Source organism: Staurois parvus, unplaced genomic scaffold (genome assembly GCF_062004578.1).
Source record: "Staurois parvus isolate SC_StPar_1 unplaced genomic scaffold, SC_StPar_1.0 ptg000145l, whole genome shotgun sequence".
Classification (NCBI taxonomy): domain Eukaryota; kingdom Metazoa; phylum Chordata; class Amphibia; order Anura; family Ranidae; genus Staurois; species Staurois parvus.
Window position 1 is genome coordinate 6654017 of NW_028317941.1, and position 14420 is coordinate 6668436.

The window sequence follows — 14420 nt, forward strand, 5'->3', positions numbered from 1 at the left end:
GATTACGGGCCTCCCATAGCTGCTGCCAGGCCCCTAATCTGCCATGGGCCCCTATACCGCCTCCTCATGCTGCTGCCAAGTCCAGAGTCTCTCATGGGTCCCTGTACGGCCTCCCATTGCTGCTGCCTCCATCGCCACACTCTGCCATGTGCCACTTTCAGGTCTCCTCACACTGCTGGTGTGTTCCATTTTTTGTCATAGGGTGCTGGCAGATTACGGGCCTCCCATAGCTGCTGCCAGGCCCCTAATCTGCCATGGGCCCCTATACCGCCTCCTCATGCTGCTGCCAGGTCCAGAGTCTCTCATGGGTCCCTGTACGGCCTCCCATTGCTGCTGTCTCCATCGCCACACTCTGCCATGTGCCACTTTCAGGTCTCCTCACACTGCTGGTGGGTTCCATTTTTTGTCATAGGGTGCTGGCAGATTACGGGCCTCCCATAGCTGCTGCCAGGCCCGTAATCTGCCATGGGCCCCCGTACCGACTCCTCATGCTGCTGCCAGGCCCGTAATCTGTCATGGGCCCCTGTTGTCGCTTGTTGGCATATTCCGCTCGTTCAGATGCTCCTTCTCCTGCTACTCATCTTCACGGATTCCGTCAGCAGTCTTTCTTGGAATCCGTTTCCAAGAGACAACAGTTTGCGAGCACGCACCCGACGGTGCAGAAGCTGAACGTCCTCCTGTCCAAGTTGCTGCTGCCAGGCTCGTAATCTGTCATGCGCCCCTGTACCGCCTCCTCATGCTGCTGCCAGGTCCAGAGTGTGTCATGGGCCCCCGTACCGACTCCTCATGCTGCTGCCAGGCCCGTAATCTGTCATGGGCCCCTGTACCGCCTCCCCATGCTGCTGCCAGGTCCAGAGTGTGTCATGGGTCCCTGTACGGCCTCCCATTGCTGCTGCCAGGCCCGTAATCTGCCATGGGCCCCTGTACCGACTCCTCATGCTGCTGCCAGGCCCGTAATCTGTCATGGGCCCCTGTACCGCCTCCTCATGCTGCTGCCAGGTCCAGAGTGTGTCATGGGTCCCTGTACGGCCTCCCATTGCTGCTGTCTCTATCGCCACACTCTGCCATGTGCCACTTTCAGGTCTCCTCACACTGCTGGTGGTTTCCATTTTTGTCATAGGGTGCTGTATGGCCTCCCATTGCTGCTGCCTCCACCGCCACACTGTGGCTCCACACTCTGGTTTTGGCCCCGTGACTGCCCAAATGAGTGAAGTGTGCGGTGATTCTAAGATCGACGGCACTCATCTGCATGTCATACTGACTGACAGTATTATTTCTCTTCCCCAGCAGACTCCAAGGGCATTTAAATTAAAGGTACAGTGTTCTGCACTAATATTAAGTCTCTCTGAAGCCTAGAAACACCCTTTTTTAAGTTAAATTCACAGCGAATTTATTCGACTCGAATCGAATATTGTCCACGAATTCGCCGAATCAGTCGAATCGAATTTTTCATTTCTTCGCTCATCTCTAAAGGGAAACTTATAGGCAGTTCAAAGTCTTTCTATGGAGACAGACTCAGAACTTGTTGATAAATGCTATGACACCTTCTTCTAAGAAACAAGGAAAATGTAAGAATTTTTTTTTTATTATTATTTTATTTTTAGGCATGCTGTGTGATTGCGAAAGCATCACAAACGTGTAGTGGAGTTTTTTTCAAATTAGACAGCAAAAGTGGAAATACACTTTAAGGGGTAGGTTTTTAAGGTGGTGGAGGTTATGGGGGGAATTTTAGATGTTAGATTAAGTCTCAGGGCCTGAGTGAAGGTAGAGTTCAGTGTCAGGTTCAGGTTTAATGTTTGGGTGAGTTCAGACGTCAGGGATATGAGGGCAAGCACTTTGGGTACTTTCACACCTAATACTGTGAATTTGACATATAACTGCATACATTGCTGTACATTTCAGACAAATGTTTATGTGCGTTTTAGACATGCATTTTGTGCTTATGTTGATGTATTGTGCAAAGTGAGGGAGAAATATTCAAAACAGAGATTTACAGTACTACAGAAGCATTACATATTCACAAAAATGCATTAAACATGTTGTTGTGTATCTGCCATTCATTTCAATGGGACTGTTTAAAGTCCATATTAATAGTAATGAATGGGGTTTCTGCTTGAAATGCATTTTCGTGTAGTAAAAAAAATATGCTTTTTATTCCTTGAAAGCAAACAACTTTACCTCATTCACTAAGCTACTGTAAGTGAACATTCATTTTGCTAAGTAAACAGCCCCCACTCCTCCACTAAATCAAATCCTTTGTGTCTGCCTAGATCTATAATGGTCTATCAAGCTCAATATCATATATCCTTATCCTGTATTTTTTCTATATGCAGTCATTCAAAGGTGCACGGCTTTGCCATCTATTATATCAATCATTACTAGAGTAAGAACATAAAATCAAAAAATATGTCCATCAAGTATGTACAAATGTAATAATTCTCCCTCGCTTTGCACAATACATCAATATAAGCACAAAATGCATGTCTAAAACACACAAATATTTGTTTGCTGGCGGTTGATGAAGCTCTTTGAGAGGACTCAGATGTTGGCCAGAATGAGGGATAGTGGATCCACAGGGATGAGAGCAGTGGCATTCACTCCAGCACCTTCCTTCTTGGGGACTTCAGTGGAGGGGCAGGCCCACAGTCCACATCCCAGCCATAGGGAACAGCAAGTTGGACTTGGTGCTGAAGAGAGCTGGAGGTGGCAGATAGATTGCACTGAAGAGTGGTCTTGGAGCAACCTGCATTGTGTGAAGTAGCCAGTGATAGACTGTAGTCGCCAGCTCAGCGGCTTCTCTATTTAAATCTATACCAGCCAGGCTGAGTGTTCCTGTCCAGTGCCCATACACAAGGTGCTATTCTAACAACCCTGATCTCTAGACACAGAATATCTGCAGTCTCTGATGGTTTCTTGTGCTATATCTGCAGTCTCTGACCATCTCTTGTATCATGTCTGCAGTCTCTGACTGTCTCCTGTAGTATGTCCGCAGTCTCTGACCATCTCCTGTAGTATATCCGCATTCTCTGATCATCTCTTGTACTATATCTGCACTTTTTGACCATCTCTTGTAGTATGTCTGCATTCTCTGACCGTCTCCTGTAGCATTTCTGCATTCTCTGACCATCTCCTGTACTAAATCTGCAGTCTCTGACTGTCTCCTGTAGTATGTCTGCAATCTCTGACTGTCTCCTGTAGTATGTCCGCAATCTCTGACTGTCTCCTGTAGTATGTCCGTAGTCTCTGACCATCTTCTGTAGTATGTCCGTAGTGTCTGACTGTCTGCTGTAGTATGTCTGCAGTCTCCTACCATATCCAGTAGTATTTCCACATTCTCTGACCATCTCCTGTACTATATCTGCAGTCTCTGACCATCTCCTGTAGTATGTCTGCAGTCTCTGACCATCTCTTGTATTATGTCCACAGTCTCTGACCATTTTCTGTAGTAGTTTCTGGGTGAGCCCAGGCCTAAAGGTGTGTAAGGGGCCCAAAAATTTCTGATGGCTGCCCTGACAACATCAAGTAGGGAGTGATATCCGACCATGATGGTGTCACCCCCATCCATGACAGCACATGGATTGGCATGCCAGCACCAACCACATCATTTAAAGGGGTCAGTTTGGGGTGTACATCATGACCATTTGCTGCTGGCCCAAAACTAGCCTGTCCAGCACCTTGCAGGGCACTATGACAGACTAGGTGGGGAGAGCCTGGGGAGGGGGAGTGGAGGGGGTGACACCAACATTAGTAATGCCACTGGACAAACAGACTGTGCACTTTGTAAGTGCAGTTGCACTCATTTTCCCTACAACTTAATGAGAGTAGTGAAGCTCTGCTGATTTCCATCATCAAATCATGTGCAAGCAAAAATGTATTTATTTTTTTTTCTTGCACCTGATTGGGTATTCTTTACAAAGTGAAGCTTCACCACCACAGGCTCTGGAGGAAAGGAGTACAACTGCATTTGCAAAGTTCACAGTGTATTTGCCATTAGTAAATCACCTCCAAATCTCTGTTATCTGTTTACATTTGAGCACTGGTCCACCTTAAAACCAATATCTCTTTTGACAGAACTGCTACATTTGTTTTCTAGCAAGGACAAACAGTAAGAAAGAATTTATGTACTTACATCATTTTAAATATCAAAATATAAGCTTCTGAAGCAGAGATTTTGTCATTCATCAGTTCAGCAAAGCACGATGGTTCTGTGCAGTTTTAAAGAGTCATAATAAGTCTGGACCTTGTGTTGGAAATAGCATGCTGCCTATGAGTCAAGGAATAGAAGCTTCTCTTAGTCTTTTGAGGTGCTTTGATTTGTGACCCATTTTCTTTGAAATGGGGTCATATTCTATCTTAGTGACAATGGGTGAAATCTCTCCAGCAGGGCTAATCAACAATAAAAACTTGACAGAACTTCAGCTGTGCCTACTTTATACAAAATTAAAAAAGAAGAAAGTTTTGGCTTTAGATATATCTTAAAGTAATCGTAAATTTACTTTTTTCTTTTAATAGTAAATACTTACCTGCTCCGTGCAATTGTTTTGCACAGAGCAGTCCAGATCCTCTTCTTCTGGGGTCCCCCACCAGTGCTCCTTGCTCCTCCCCCCTACTGAGTGCCCCATAGAAAGCCTCTTGCTGTGGGGGAACTTGAGGCTTGTGTGGGCTTGCTCCTGAGCCCATAGACACAAACAGCACATTTTGGCCCCCGCTCTCACCTCACAGGCTGTAATTGACAGTTCCCCCAGCCCCCTAAATGCTTACCTGAGCCCGATCTTGATCCTGCACAGTGCACAAGAGCAGTAGCTTTCTCCGTGCTCTCCTCATTGGACATGGAAGTAACAGCAGTAGCTATTGGTTCCTTCTGCTGCTGTCAAATACAGCCTGTGAGGAGAGAGCGGGGGCCAAAATGCGCTGTGTGTGTCTATGGGCTCAGGAGCAAGCCGAAGGAACCAGTAGCTACTGCTGTTGCCTCCATGTCCAATGAGGAGAGCACGGACAAAGCTACTGCTCTTGTGCAGGATCGAGATCGAGCTCAGGTAAGCATTTCGGGGGCTGGGGGAATTCTGTTCAGAGAAGATTTTTTCATCTTAATGCAGAGAATGCAATAAGGTAAAAAAATTCTACATTTACAATCATTTTAAAGTACCACTAAAAGCAAAACATTTTTCCATTTTGGATAAGGTAAGGAATGGTAAAAATTGTAAATTTGTTTTCTTATCTGTGTATGAATGGGTAGATTTTATTTTAGCATTTGTCCTGTAGAGACAACAGGAAGTAGGAGGAAATCACTCTAATTCAAGGGAAATTCTAAGACAGTTGCCACTGAACAAATGTTCAACTCAAACTCAACTGAACAAGCAACTCAAAGTTTTGGTTTCTTTCCCAATTTCAGTCTCAGTGATGGTGGCCTCCAAGACAAAAAGAGAGAAAGTGTATATCCCTAACATGGACACAAACAGCAATAAAAAAGGTGAATATACAACAAAATCCTCCTGCGCTTAGAAAGAAAGTGTACCCTCAAGTAAAGCTGCCAATACTCTTAACTGATACCCAAACAGTGTATAAAAATAATGAAAAATAGTGCAGGGCTTCTCTGAATAGTACAAATAAATAAATAAACAAATATGTGTACATATATGAATAAACACACAATACAGTGCAAAAAACAAAGTGCCACAGGCACCTGAGTGACTATATAAACGTGATATCCACAACAAACAAACCCTAACAAAGACCCCTATGAATAAGGGATACTGAACAAATAAGTGATAGGTGCCAAAATGTGTCCACACTTCAAATCAATATAAACACACTATTTTTAATAGACCATGATATGGTTAACGGGTGCTTAATATGCTCATGCAAAGTGCAAAAGGTGTTTTTCAAATCTGTGACAGTGTCAGAACACTTCTTCTACTGTGGCTACAATGCCTCCTCACCTCCTTCCGGTGACCCCAAGGGGCCAAAAAGCCTTCAGGATCACCCTGGATCCTTTACAATTCTGGCTGGTACCAATCGACCTGTAGTTGGTCTCCTACAAGCCTCCAGATCCCTCAAATAGGATATTTCTGCAGAATAGTAACTCACCAGCACAGTGAGCAACAAAAGAGATCCTCCATAGTGCAGTATTTTAGTAAGCCAAGAACTCATTTATTATAAATAAATGCCACTCACATGTTATGCAGTCCCCCTTCCTCTCCGATATATGGGTGTACTGCATGTGTGTGAGACTTCCTGAGTGTACCAAGATGGCGTCCAACTCTGGAAGTGGTGAGGGGTTAGTACCACGGGAATATCACCGCGCACTGGAAGCTGCGTATCTGCATACCAAGGTGACAGGGGTACTAACCCCTCACCACTTTATCCAAAAATTAAATTTAGGTTTTAGATATACTTTGGCGAGAGTTACTAAAAATGGAGCACTCAGAATCTGGTGCAGCTATGCATGGTATCAGCTTCTAACTTCAGCTTGTTTAATACAGTTTTGGTAATAAGTTAAGGAAACTGATTGGTTTCTAAGCAGAGCTGTACCAGATTTTGCACTCTCCAGTTTTAGTTAATCAACCCCTTTGTCTACGAGCAATTCCTTAAATTATCACACGTTTAATCTGCATTTTTGCTAGAAATTACTTTGAACCCCAAACAATTATATATTTTCTAAAATGGTGGCTTTTCACATTTTTTTTTGTGGCACAATTATTGCACAGCCATTTACATATTTTCAGCAAAAAATATACAAACACGAATTTTAGTGCAAACAAATACAATATTATACCAACTATTATACCCAACTTATCAAGTTTTAAAGTTGTACTTGTGAAATTACAAAAAAAAGATGGACATCTCAGTAGGTGATGTTTCAAAAGAGTAAAGGTGGTCATAGATGGATTATCTTTATTTTTATTGTTCAGCCGCATAGTCAGGCTGGATAGAGGAATCCTCCCTGCTGAGACATTGTATTCTAACTCGGGGAGTCTCCGCTGTCAGAATACACTGATCAGTGGCTGCAGCCACTGCTCAAGAAACCTCTTCCAACAAGTCAATTTTCCAACAGGAACATTTGACAGAAGTCGATCATTAAATAAACTTCTGTCAAGTAAGAGCGGACGCACGTGAATTGAAATTCAGTCCGTCTCTGCTGAGCCTGCCAAATTTTGACCCATTTATGGACAGTTTTAACAAATAGTTATTGCCCCAGAATTATTGCTCTCACTCTGAAGTTTGCGGTGATGCCTCACTTGTGTAGTGCAATGTACGTTTATATACATATGTTGCACGCTTTACGATGCATTGCTGTGTGTACAGGAAGTGACAGAGTGCTTTTAATTTTTCTCTATTATTTTTTTCTAGACAGTGTTATACTGTTTTTTTAACTGTATTACTATCATAAGGGGGCTGACAAACACCCCTGTGATAGCTTTGGGCAGGGGACAGGTTATTTTTATGGAGACGTCAGGGGTCTGTTAGACCCCCAAAGTCTCCCCTGCCCACTACTGCAGCTAATTAAAGTGGTTGTAAACCTCAGCCATGAAATATGAAGAAAACATATCCCTCTATAGTGTAAATTCTGTCTGCTGCTTCATTCCTCTGCTATCAGTCATTTTTGACAAGTTTTTTCAGACATCAAGAGAAAAATGGTAACAGGGGAGGGAGCTCCAGCAAATTGACAATCTCAGTCCTATTCCCGTGGACTGTGTGGAGGGGGGTGTGTCTCTTCCCTCCAATCAGCTATCAGAGCTCTCCTCACTGAGCTCTGCAGAGTGTAATTTCAGCTCTCCAACCCCTTTTTTCTGAACTCTCAGACAAGCTTTCTAACTTCAGCACTAGAGAAGAGAAGACTGCAAATAGGCAGGTATAACTTGTGTAGAAGAATTTGTTTCATCTCTGTGAATCACCTGAGGCTCGTCACTTCACTGGGTATACAGTATGTAAGGGTTTACAACCACTTTAAGCACATATTGGACTTGATTATTTGCTGACTTAACAGTAGCTGGGGAATGACAGCTGTGAAAATGAAAGTGATGTAATACATACCGCTTTTGAGTTCATTAGTTGCAGTGGGATCAAGGAATAGAAGTTTCCCAATCACCTTCTGCTCCCAAAAGTAAAGCCTGTCCTGAGCTCTCCGGAGGAACAGGGAACCACTGTGAATGCTGTCAATGGGTAAAAGGGCAGGGGGTGCACTTTCATAGCCACATAAAAGTGATTGGGTGGCTCTAGAGCTTCCCGCATCACTTTTACTTGAAAGCCCTTTGACAGATCTCACATCCAAGCAGCACCAGTGAGCTTGCTTCAATCTCTTGAATACTAGGATGTTTTTAAACATACCTTGGTAGACGAGGGCTTAATATCTGTGTAGATGGGCTTATGTTCATGTACATGGGAATCCAAAATTTTCTTGAAGCAAGTAAAAGGCAGGTCAGGAAGGACATCAACTGTAGGTCCAATGCATCTGTCAATAATCTCAAACTGATGCCATCCACACAAGCCTGAAGCCTGTTGACACAGACTCTTAAAGAAGAACTATACTGTGTCTGAGCACCACAAATCAAAAGCACTATTTAATAAATTTTTTATATTCAAAGCAAACTCGCCAATCCATCTATGTCTCCATGCTTGATTTTGCTGAAAAATCACTTAGAAAAATACCCCCTAGCATTTCTGGCTATGGCCTTCTTGAGAAAGGGCAGACGATTCATGTAGCAAGTACTTCTTGGAATCCATCTGCCCTTAGGCAGGAGGGCGTACTTAGCTGAGAAAACCCGTCCTCCTCTCCTGAAGATTCCTGGGATGTATAACATAATTTGCCTAGGCATGAAAACTAGGAAGTAACTAAAGAAATGTAAAAAAAAACAGTTTAAAACAAGGACTTATTATATATTTTCCTATCTATTTACTAATGCTAGTAGCATAAGGATTAAAATAGTCAAGGAGGATTTAAGTTCTTTAAAGCTCCACTTTAAGGTGCCTAGAGATATAAGATGGTCATCAACCAATCTAGTTTTTATGGTTCAAAAAGAAAATGGTCATATGCCTCTGAACATTCTCTAGTTTCTGTAGACAGAAAAAAAAATGACAACACTTTCATAGCTTTTCTAGTGGAAGAGTGTTTAAAGCTGAACTCCAGACAGATATATGTGTATTCATTAAACAAACATTCAACCTCAGATCATCAGAACTCAAACTTTGGCCAAAAATGGAGCCAATCAAGCTCTGCTAAAATGAGCATTTATTGACTGTGAGCAAGCAGACATGAAAGAGCATACAGTAGATATAACCTCATTGTTCACTAAGCAGTTGGGGTATGGGTTCTTGCTACTATAGGGTCTAGAATCTGGCAGTGCTACCTGGCAGGAGTTTCTGTATTATAATACTGGCTGTGGAGAGTAACAAACCTTTGGCTGGTATAAGATATCAAATTTATGGATTTTACAGGTTTATTTAGATGGTTGCCTGGAGCTCAGTTTTAAAAACATGGAACTGTGTTTTTCCACGTGAAATATCATTTCTGACTATTCTATTCCTATACAGAATATCTTTACTCATTTTTACTATGGTTTGATTAAGGTTAAAATAACCCAGCAAAAGCCATTGTGAAGATACCTTTGCTAATTGATAAAGACAGTTCACCCTTTTTGTTTTTCACGGAGAATGCTGCCATTATTTAATGTCACCCCACAGTAGGCATAACGTATCATTTTCAACAGAGGGAAGGTACTTCCCTCAAGGTAACATCATTTTTCATTTTCCATGTGTTTATTTTTACCTTTTTTCATTTTGACGTTTTTTGTATCTAATTTACAAAATTTTTTGTCTCCTCAACTCTACATCGCAGCTATCTATTTTGAACTTAGATCACATTCACAGTAAAAGGAGATGAAACAGCAAGAAGTTATTTTGCCCATCTGTATAACCTAGACAAACTAAACCTTGTCTACACTATACTACAATATGGTAATGCATGCTGTAAAAAAAGGCTTTATTGAGCACTGTGCTGTGTTACTGCAGACCATTCATTTTGATTGGCCCCAAGCACGGAAAAAATACTCCATTGTAGTGCAGGTGTGTTTGTGTGTGTGTGTTGGCATGCCAATAAAAATAAATAGCAATGTACATACATAACACACTGCAGTGTGCTTTGGTCTCTTAGATTGTAAGCTCCAAGGTGCAGGGCCCTCCTAACCCTCTTGTATTGAACTGTATTGTTGCTGTATTGTCTCCCTTTATATTGTAAAGCGCTGAGCAAACTGTTGGTGCTATATAAATCCTGTATTATAATAATAGTAAAGTGCACATTAATGTTGTGTATGTCATACTCAGACTAGGAAAAGACTCCTCGTTCAAAAATCAGACGAGATCTGAATACAAACAGCTATATATCCAGCAGGGAGGCAGCCTCTTTTCCAAATGCCACAACTGTCAGCTCTTTGGGATGGCAATAAAGAGCAATTCCAGGCAACAATTTACTAATGTTATCCAGCAAACACTGAAACTGTGCTAAAATCAGCAATTGTATTCAGTTTAATTTATAGTGTATCTAAACCTATTTTTAAAAAAATGAATATTACAGCTTACCAAATATTTGGATGTGGTGGCTGCATTAGTTTTCATTTTTCAGGCTTTTTTCTCCTTTATTTTTAATAGGTTAACCTGCCAGTAACACACTTTCTGTAACAGGGTAACAATGTTCACACACTGTATCTATGGGGAAGAAACATTTTCAACCTCGGACAAGAAGTATTTAATACTACAGAACACCTCCAATCTTCTCATCTCCATAACATAGGGGGAGGTGTTTCATAGTCTACAGGTGGGAGCAATAAATGGTAAGAGATAGCAGAGGCAGAGGGCACAGGAGGTTATCAGCTCACTAGAATTATATCAGGGTAAACAGATACTTTTTTTTTGCATTTGTGAAACAAATAAAGATTTCAACGGTATTTGACAGACCAAAAGGGTTCTAATGAGTGAAGTTCTTTATTAGGTTTTACATATACTTCAACCACTTCAACCCTTTAGGATGTAACCGTATGTCCTTGGCTTGAAGTGGTTGTACTGTGATGATACCTACAGCCATCATCCTGGTACCAAAATTTTTAGCCGGCAAAGGGTTTTTCTGAAAAAGTGATCCAAGCAGCTCTACAGTAACATCTATATCTGTAAGGGCTTTTAAAGCATCACCTATGGAGATTTTTAGGTTCTGTAGTTTGTCTTTATTTCATAGGCATGAACAATTTTAAAGCATGACATGTTAGGTATCTATTTACTCAGCGTAAAATCATCTTTTACATTTTGCCAAAATTGGGTATTATATTGTGTTTGTTGTCACTAAAATTCATTAAAGTGTATTTTTTTCAAGCATTTTCTTTTTAAAAATGGCTGTTTATATATTGTGCAACATAAAAAAACATTGCAACAACCACCATTTTAATCTATTTGTATTTGTTTTAAAAAATCCAGTGTATTTGTTTTAAAAAATATGTAATGTTTGGGGGGTTCTAAGTAATTTTGTAGCAAAAAACAAAATGCAGATTTGTAAATATATGTGATAAGTGCCAGAATTGGCCTGGTGGGTACATGGTTAATCTGTTATTCACTACAGTTCTTTCATTACCAATCAGATTAAGGCTCATGACACACTAGCAATTCTGTCCATGTTAGCAGCTTGTCGTCAACAAGATGTCTGGGAGAAGAAAAAAGCCACTTACCTGGTTCTACTTCATTGTCCCTCACTGGCCTGATCAGGAGGGTGTCATCACTGTTCCCTAGCTGGCAAGCAAGAATCTGAAGCATTTCAGCCAGCTAGGTAGTGATGGTGAAGAGCAAGAAAAAGAGAGGAAGCGCCTCTAAGTGCAGTATTGACAATTTATTCAGTAAACAATGGAAAATTTGCGCTTACAAGATAAACTGTTAAAAAGGCTCATCGTGTGGTAATTAGATCCAGGTGGGACATCCAGCCGTCCAGCAGTAGACTATGCCTATAGGATCAGGAAGTAGAGACCAGGATGTGCCTGTGCATCAAAAATGAAGCTTGGAGAGCAGAGTCAGATGTAGCAGGTGAAGGGGGCGGTAATGCATTTCGGAGCATGCTCAATAGGCTCCTTCTTCAGACCTCAGAGGTCTGAAGAAGGAGCCTATTGAGCATGCTCCAATGAATTTTTGATGCACAGGCACATCCTGGTCTCTACTTCCTGATCCTATAGGCATAGTTTGCTGCTGGACGGCTGGATGTCCCACCTGGATCTAATTACCACACGATGAGCCTTTTTACCTGTTTATCTTGTAAGTGCAAATTTTCCATTGTTTACTGAATAAATTGTCAAAACTGCACTTAGAGGCGCCTTCCTCTCTTTTTCTTGTTACTGCATTAGAGCCTTGCTTCCACTCTAAGAAGAGCTGCCTCAGTGTTACTGCTCCCATCCATCCCTGATATCAATCTGGTACCTTTATCTTACAGCTACAGAGGTTGGGCTCCGACAAGCGCGCCCTATACAATACACTTTTTATGAAGAGCAAGGTGCGTGTTCTATTTAGCACCCTTTTTGCAATTTGTCTCTAACAGCAAGAATGCTAATATAACATGGGCCTTAAAGTGTCACTAAACTCACATCATAAAAAAACTATCAATAAATGCTGTAATACATGCTGTTCATACTCACTCAGTCACTATGAGATTCATTTTCTGTATTCTGCAAAAAACCTAGTTGATCCTGCTGTTTTCTGTCTCCACCTTCTGTTCATGTTCCCAATTCAGCTAGGGGTTTTGCAGCTGTAGTAGCAACTCTGCACATGCTCAGTTTTCAGTGAGTTTCTATGCCGAGCATTTCCTCCCTATCACATCTGAGCAGCCCATGTGACTATAGAGTCATACATGTGTGCGTATACAAAGTGGTAAATGACAGCCCGCTCTCTCTCTTCTCCTCCATGCGCACTAACCAGCTAAACACAATGGGGGCAGGATATTACATGTAGATTACCTCCCTCTGATTCTAAGACATAGGCTGGAGGGGTGTGATACACAAATCCACCCACTCCATGTTATTTCCACAAAATAATAAAGATTTGATTTCAAATATATATTCATATGCCAGTTTAAAACAGATTCTTGTTATTATTTACCTATTTTTACTCAGTATTCCAAAGGCTGTTTTTTTTTAAAATTTTGAACATGTGACCAGCAGTAGAACAAGAAGCTCCTCCTGCTTATGTTTCCCTGCAGACAGGCTGAGAAAGAGCTGGGTCATATGAAAGTTGTGTATCGATTAGGAAAAAAGTACTTAAGTAAATAGAAGGGACAATGTAAATTAAACAGTGTATGTTTAGTATCACTTTAGGGCTGAATTCCAGGTATGATTATTTGTGCAGTTACATGGCCCAGCTTGGATGTGTCATACCTATGGAAGTTGGAAATCATTGTAGTAGAAACCACTTGGCATGGAACTGGGAAGCTATGAAAGATCACTATAGTAACTATAGTGATATCTACTAGCTTCCCAGTTCCATGCCAAGTGGCTGCCCTGCTGCATAGTGAACATAGAAGGTCACTTGTGATGTCACCTCCTTGTCTCTCCACCTCATCCAATCAGAGAATGCGTAGTCTACTGCAGTGACTCTCAGCTTCCATTGGAATTGGCAAGGCATAGCACATGCATACTTACATTGGTCCAAGCTGGACTAACATACCTATTCAAAATAGCCATATCTGGAATTCAGCTTTAAACTTCCATGGAAAGTGTTAATCCATTTTTTTACATTAGTTTTGCTTTATGTGAGCAATAGCCTGTAGATCAGTGAATGTACTTGATGTTATGAGCTTCAAATGCAGCCCATGGCATCACCAAAGGGTCACACATAATATCCAGTGAAAGTAATGTCATGGAAAACTGCCAGGGACTGCAAACATGGACCAGGAGACTACAGGTATGCTACAGGAGATGACTACACGCTGTGCACATGGTATAGCAGTTGTTGGAGACAGGGTACATGCTTTAGGAAACAGCCGTAGACTGGAAACACATTACATGAATCTTCAGACATCACTGCAATTACAGCCCTATTACAAGCAATACTTCAAAGTTTATGCTCTTTACAGCCCCCTTACAAAAGTGCCACATGTGATATATCCATCAGCATTATAAAGGATAAGAGGTAACAAAAAAAAGAAAAAAAAAGAGAAAAGGGATAGGCATCAAAGAAAAAGCTGCTGTGAAAGAAATACACTAAACCATTTATCTACTAAAAACCTAAATAATTGTTTTCTGCATTGGCTACAGTAAGCACCAAAAAACGCTTACAGCTATCTTTAAGGGCCCCTAGGGCCAGACAATAAATGTAGAGGGACACATGCAGCCTCCAAGCTGCAGGTTGGGCACCAGGACTGTAGAGGGTATATTTAGGAATTCACAAGCGTTCATTCTCAG

At 41.5% G+C, this 14420-nt stretch overlaps 1 protein-coding gene across 3 annotated transcripts in view; it reads right to left on the reverse strand.

The window, feature by feature from the left end:
* CSMD2 (CUB and Sushi multiple domains 2) overlaps positions 1–14420 on the reverse strand; it is a 1275366-nt gene that overhangs the window by 461222 nt on the left and 799724 nt on the right. The gene's annotated exons all lie outside the window — the stretch shown is intronic.